This window comes from Porites lutea, chromosome 4 (genome assembly GCF_958299795.1).
Source record: "Porites lutea chromosome 4, jaPorLute2.1, whole genome shotgun sequence".
In the NCBI taxonomy this organism is placed as follows: Eukaryota; Metazoa; Cnidaria; class Anthozoa; order Scleractinia; family Poritidae; genus Porites; species Porites lutea.
The window spans coordinates 38,782,323-38,789,822 of NC_133204.1; the positions used below are offsets into that span (position 1 = coordinate 38,782,323).

Here is a 7,500-nt window from a genome sequence, read left to right on the forward strand (position 1 = left end):
ATTTTATCCATGCAAGTGATGGTTTTTCCAATGTTGTTGTTACTGAAAGTTTTATCGTGAAAAAGTGCTGAGGCAGCATGCATATTTTCCAGACATGCAATAATGCACTGTTTGTATTTGAAGGTACATTTTGAGTCTGCAGAGGTCTAATTGATTAGTGTTGTTGCAAAACCTTAAATTGATTAAATTCAAGATTCATGTTTCAAAGTTTTAAGTGTATTTTATGTGCATTTCTGTACATCTTGTCTGACTGGCTACAATCTTCAGTGTTGTATTTGAAGCTACAACATTTTATCGTAATTAAATTTAAGCTTTGTTTTTCAAAGTTTCAAGTTTATTTTATGGTACAGTGTATGCCCATCTTGCCTGACTGGCTACAAAATGAAGCCTCCTGTATCGGTTGGAATTGAGGGGTTATCTGTCAAAGGTGGGAGGGTCAGAAAATATGAAAAAATGTATCAGAAAGGGGTGGGGCAGCATTTTTCCTCTTCCCCTCCCCTTCCTCTGGTAAATAATTAACTCCTAATTTTGTGGTATGATTGGAACATTCGCTAGCAGGCTCCTGTCACCAGTTAATGCATTCCAGATGTTGTGCCTCTTGGCTGGAACTCAAGTTTAAACAAAACAATCTTATAAAGCAGTTTGTCATTTATTAATACACTCCTGTATCAAATTAACCTGCCCTCTCTTGATACACCCTGAAAGAAAAAAGCACTCAAGAAACAATGCATTGCTATTCACATGAAAATTTCATTATTGCACTGACATGTCATTCCTCTTTGATTACCGGTATATTATTTGAATTACTTTCAAGCAAAGTAATCTTGTAGTGTTGGCGGATCTAAGTTAAAGTATTGCGATGTCTGATTTGGATATAGGCATGTAAGAGCATTCCTGAGAATTGCACAAACGACATACATCTTTCCTACACTACTCAAACTAATTTTTAGATTCTTTTAAAGTCCATAAACTTAAAATAATTTACAATGTCATTAAACAGCCATTCTACGGACTCCCGCACTGTACTCATGGACTGGTTGAAAGCAATCATTGGGGCAGTAAGGGCTCTATTTCGGAATGGCGTCTGTAAGTAAATTCTATGAGGGTATGCCGGATCGCCGTACAAGCAAAATGGATTGCCAGCTGGTGAATTTGCAAAGCGTTGCAGGTCTTGAAGAAGTCCTGAATCAGCTAGCATTCCAGCATCGTGTTTACGACCCTCTGAAACAGTAAAAGGAAGTAAAAAATTCGTAAGGAACTAAAAATGCTTCTTGTACAGGTTTGTCATATAAGCCTCTCACTCTTTACCACTGACACTCTTCCAATATTTCTTGTTAAAAACAGTGAAATTCAAATCGCCCACTCTCTCTTTGTACAAACACTCCCCGCAAAACTTACCCACTGGGCCAAATAGGTTACCATTTAAACCATTGGGTAGAGCCACACACTGGAATTTTAGAGCGTGAACCCTCTTATGGCCGTTGTAGATGACTCTAATTATGTAAAGCAGCTCCTTTGCCGGAAATAACGTTACTGTAAATCTGTAATGCAGCTGGATTAAGCACATTGTGGTTCCACTGTGTTATGCGATGTCTGTGAGTGTTATATATAAAATCCAAGACGTCATTACTGACCATACTGAGAACTGGTACTGGCAGTCCGAATCGAGAAATCATGTCACTGTATCTGCAGGAATAACTTAATCTTCTAAGAAGAATGCAGAGACCTTCCATTCCGTCAACAACACTTCTTTGATAGCATCTGAAGCTATCAGGTATTTGAAGAACCTCTGAGAGAATTTGCAAGTCGTGCTTTCTAAATCTAAATTCTGCCAAGCACTCGGCATCGTCCATCTCATCGAGGGAAAACCTGTCGTATTCCTCGTACGAGAAATTGGGATTTTTCGGCATAAATTGCTCGTGTAGTAGCAAAAACTCATCTTCGTCTAGAATACCGTCCTCATAACTCAAAAGAAGTTGCTCTTGGACCTCCTGAAAAGAAGACATGATAAAATTATTAGACTGTTTCTCGATTTTCACGATAAATGAGCACTGTTTTGTTTACATGTCCTCGTCCACGTTCAAGTGCGCGCTTAACATTTTAGTTTTCCCGCCGTGAACGACGTCCTCGGCCTAGTCCCTCAGCAACTCTACTCGTCGTCGTCGTCCAATTCGTCGTCGTTGCTTAAGGTCCCTACTATTCAACAATAGTCACCTCCTAGCAAGTGAATAATGTGTGAGTTCGGTGTTTTTCCCCTTTTTTTTAGAGAATGATCTTTTGAAAGTCGACAAAATCCTTGAAAAGGGTTGACTTTTTTTTTCTGCGCTTTTCACAAACATGCGAATTCTGAAGTTCAAAAGCCAACCGACGATTGCGTTTTCGCTGCCGTCAGTCATCTTAACAGACCTTTTAGGAAACAAACTTTACTTTAACAGGTTCAAAAGGTCATGGTTTCCGATTTGTGATTGGAGGATTTCCATCTGTTTTGTGTGTTCCTGTATTTCAAGGTTCGTTACTTGTGATCGTAATTATGATTGACGGCAGCCAAAGACTTCAAAGGATTCAAAACGGTGTTTTTCTGTTTACTGTTGCTGAGTTTTGTGCTCTATGTTGTTGAGAGTCTCAACAACACTAAAATGCATTCAAGGAAGTTCTTAACAATTATACCATCTATTATTGATTACAAGTTATGAATAACTTCAAGTACCTTTAAATCATCGCATAAGAAAAAAAACTCGATTTCAATTAAAGCACAAATTTTCATCATTAAAGTTAAAAAAAAAAAACAAATACAGACATTTGAAACTGAGATTCGAGTCACCGCAAAAACACAAACAAGATAGTTTAAACATTAAACCTAAAACTCGCAACCACCTGAGTTTGACCAAAGCTCAAAAGTGCAATTGCTTTGTTTACTAAAAATCTCTAATTTATGTGGTTACATTCCTCATACCCTTAAAACGATTAACTTCACAGATTTAATCAGACAGTGTAAAAATATCCACTACGATCCACACTTAAAAACTGAACTGAACTATTTCAGTGCGATCAGGCATAAGAAATAGTGATCTCCATCAACATTCTCCATGAACATTACACTTTCACACAATTAGCAGTTATTGAGAATTTATAAAATGATCGAGTGATCGGTGTCGACCTTAACACATTTTTGTGCTAAAATAATAATACGTATCCATTTGAAGATGATACAAAGGAACCCAAAATAGACTTACCCCGCTTCGGCTGATGTTTAGAAAATTGAGAAGGACTGAAGAGCATCACCGTACAGTTGAATCCAGTCAGCAAACCTCAATAAAAATCATTTAAGCTCACATAATCAACAACTACATGAATGCCCGAGTTTCTGACTCGACGGTCATCCGCCACCGTCAGGAAATCATACGATATTGTTTCTTGAACGAATCCCTCATTTTAATTTTCCCCAATTCAGTAAGTACCTTTTCCAGATCTTCTCCGCGCGACGAAAAGCTTTCTCTGACTTCTCTGGCTCTATATTTCCTTGTATTTGGAGGGAATTTAGTCCTTCTTTGATCGGTTTAAACCCGCTTTCGTCTGCATTGCATCGGCGTATTAAAGGCTCGGGTTAAGGTTGTGGAAAGGATGAGTCGTTTTTCGACAGATGGCAAAAATAAATAGAAATTATTTCTATTTAATTTTGTCAGTTCTTTGTAAACTGAAGAAGTATGCGCATTGGGAACGAAATATCAATTTTGCGAAAAATGTTCGTTGGGTACTCCTGAAACTAGGGGTTTTCCTACTTATAATTCCGAGTAGATTGGCATCTCTGCGGTAGCAGTCACCTGAGTTTGACTTTGGGAGCCACTGGCATAAATCTCAACGTCAGACACACCTGCCCAGCTAATCCCTATTTCAAACAGTACAAATTATTAGCTAGAAATGCTCTACTTTTTTCACCACCTTTAATATGAAAGAAAGTGTGTTTAACCTGTTTCACCCTTTTATCTAGTTGTCGTTTTTTTTTTTTTTTTTTGAGGTATAGGAAAAAGATCAGTGTATTTGTTTAGTATATGTTATTCCCCATCCCTAAGTATTACATAACAATAACATAACAACTAAAGACATTCAGCGGTACTTACAAATTTGGAATGTGAACTTGAGGAGTAGTCTTGAGTTTTTGCCAAGTAAACGATAAAAAGGAAGATCCCGAAATATCTCCATAACACAATAACACGTAAAAAAAAGTGATAACCGCAAAGCCTTAAGACCAATGCACATTTTCCAACGATAATCGACTGAGACGAAATAAAGTTTAAGAATAAACAACATAACGAGTAAGCTCGATCTACGTGTGGTTCTCCTGTGCAAAATCACCCCAAATTCAGTGTAGACACATGCTTATCGCCAGCATTGTATGCCGTGCCTACTGTTACTTCGCAAAAAGTTTACACCAGAACTGATAGAAAGTTTCGAGTAAGCAGGCTTTCCGTCGGAAACTTCTAACCGCTACGGCTGAAAACCACGAACCCACAAAGTAAGGTAACGTTTGCGGTCTTTAACTCGAGTTTCAACGTGGGGAGCATGGTTTCCTCTTTTGTCATTTACATAAACGCCTGACAGCAAACAAGGACCTTTCTGTTGCGGTATAAAAAAACAATACTGTCCATGTTTTCAAACATGCTATGGCAACAGTTAACTTTTTAAAGCCACACTGATAACGTGTTCTTGTAGTAACTTTCTCCGCACTAGTACGAGCTTGTCATCCTGAGTTTGATCTTACTCAGCGCACTCATTTTTTCTGTAGCCAAGAAGCCATAATGGTATGTCGTCAGACAATCGCCACAAAAAGTTTCGCAGCAAAAGCCAGTAGCCGTAGGTAGTTAGTTAGGCAATTACCGTAAAAGTTTCACACCAGAACTGGTGCAAAGTTTCGCAGCAAAAGCCAGTAGTCGTAGGTAGTTAGTCAGGCAATCACCGTAAAAGTTTCACACCAGAACTGGTGTAAAGTTTCGCAGCAAAAGCCAGTAGTCGTAGGTAGTTAGTCAGGCAATCACCATAAAAGTTTCACACCAGAACTGGTGCAAAGTTTCGCAGCAAAAGCCAGTAATCGTAGGTAGTCAGTCGGGCAATCACCGTAAAAGTTTTACACCAGAACTGGTGCAAAGTTTCGCCGCAAAAGCCAGTAGTCGTACGCAGTCAGTCAGGCAATCACCGTAAAAGTTTCACACCAGAACTGGTGCAAAGTTTCGCAGCAAAAGCCAGTAGTCGTAGGTAGTCAGTCGGGCAATCACCGTAAAAGTTTCACACCAGAACTGGTGTAAAGTTTCGCAACAAAAGCCAGTAGTCGTAGGTAGTCAGTCGGGCAATCACCGTAAAAGTTTCACAGCAGAACTGGTGCAAAGTTTCGCAGCAAAAGCCAGTAGTCGTTAAACGCAGTCAGTCAGGCAATCACCGTAAAAGTTTCACACCAGAACTGGTGCAAAGTTTCGCAGCAAAAGCCAGTAGTCGTTAAACGCAGTCAGTCAGGCAATCACCGTAAACGTTTCACACCAGAACTGGTGTAAAGTTTCGCAGCAAAAGCCAGTAGTCGTACGCAGTCAGTCAGGCAATCACCGTAAAAGTTTCACACCAGAACTGGTGTAAAGTTTCGCAGCAAAAGCCAGTAGTCGTTAAACGTAGTCAGTCAGGCAATCACCGTAAAAGTTTCACACTAGAACTGGTGTAAAGTTTCGCAGCAAAAGCCAGTAGTCTTACGTTTTCAGTCAGGCAATCACCGTAAAAGTTTCACACCAGAACTGGTGTAAAGTTTCGCAGCAAAAGCCAGTAGTCGTACGCAGTCAGTCAGGCAATCACCGTAAAAGTTTCACACCAGAACTGGTGTAAAGTTTCGCAGCAAAAGCCAGTAGTCGTTAAACGCAGTCAGTCAGGCAATCACCGTAAAAGTTTCACACTAGAACTGGTGTAAAGTTTCGCAGCAAAAGCCAGTAGTCTTACGTTTTCAGTCAGGCAATCACCGTAAAAGTTTCACACCAGAACTGGTGTAAAGTTTCGCAGCAAAAGCCAGTAGTCGTACGCAGTCAGTCAGGCAATCACCGTAAAAGTTTCACACCAGAACTGGTGTAAAGTTTCGCAGCAAAAGCCAGTAGTCGTTAAACGCAGTCAGTCAGGCAATCGCCGTAAAAGTTTCACACTAGAACTGGTGTAAAGTTTCGCAGCAAAAGCCAGTAGTCTTACGTTTTCAGTCAGGCAATCACCGTAAAAGTTTCACACCAGAACTGGTGTAAAGTTTCGCAGCAAAAGCCAGTAGTCGTACGCAGTCAGTCAGGCAATCACCGTAAAAGTTTCACACCAGAACTGGTGTAAAGTTTCGCAGCAAAAGCCAGTAGTCGTTAAACGCAGTCAGTCAGGCAATCACCGTAAAAGTTTCACACTAGAACTGGTGTAAAGTTTCGCAGCAAAAGCCAGTAGTCTTACGTTTTCAGTCAGGCAATCACCGTAAAAGTTTCACACCAGAACTGGTGTAAAGTTTCGCAGCAAAAGCCAGTAGTCGTACGCAGTCAGTCAGGCAATCACCGTAAAAGTTTCACACCAGAACTGGTGCAAAGTTTCGCAGCAAAAGCCAATAGTCGTATGTAAATCAGGAATGTTTTGTTTTGCAGTCAGACAATCACCTATAAAGGCATGTAACCTTATGTCGTGCATGCGATGGTCGTGTGATGTCTATAAGTTATAGAATCGAAGCGCAGTTGAAACAAATGTAAGTAAGATCACACCAAGGAAGGCAAGCTTTTTTTGCTTTTGGGTACAGAGAGACCCACCAAAGTAAAATACATACAACAATACCTTTATCAGTTTGCTTGAAGCGACCGTATAGTAAATTTGGGAACAGCAACAGTACTTCAGTTTTTAATACAGCTAAAGAAAAATTCTTGTAGTTTTTGGCAATAAGATAAGCTTAGGTGAAACAATCTTCTGTACGTTTAAAAATCGAGTTGAAGACGGCAAACGTGACGTAACTGCGTCCTACTGCGTATCTCGCGCTTCGCGCTCGCGCCTCTAAACAACCCTAAGCACCTTAATGACGCCTTTTGCGCAGGCTACGGTTGAGTTGTAAGGGCGATTATTTTGTAGAAAGCAATAACTTCATGATAACCAGAAGAAAATAAAAATTCCAGAGAAAAATATCCTGTTCTTCACGACAAATGGTTACAAAAAGAACAACATAGTTGTCTATTAATTTGTTTTTTTCAATAGTTCAGTTTAAACCCTGCTTCCGGCAATTTTAGGAAAATGTGTAAATACTGTTCACATTTGTAATTTTCTTTCATTTTTTGGCAAGAAAATTGTAAACTACTTTTTATTCTTTTTTTCTACATTGGCCAAAGAGCCTCTCAAACGTAGCCATCGCCGGTAACGCCCGCTGTCAAATTTGAGGTCCTACATCCGCGAAACATCACCAAAAAAGTGTAATCTGAGTCACTGTTTTCGAAGATATGAATAAATTCGCTAACAGAGCTCTTA

General features: G+C 39.7%; 1 pseudogene; it reads right to left on the reverse strand.

Annotated features, from left to right (window-relative positions):
• Positions 1–809: 809 nt before the first annotated feature.
• Positions 810–2,006, reverse strand: LOC140933036 (uncharacterized; annotated as a pseudogene).
• Between the last annotated feature and the right edge of the window lie 5,494 nt (positions 2,007–7,500).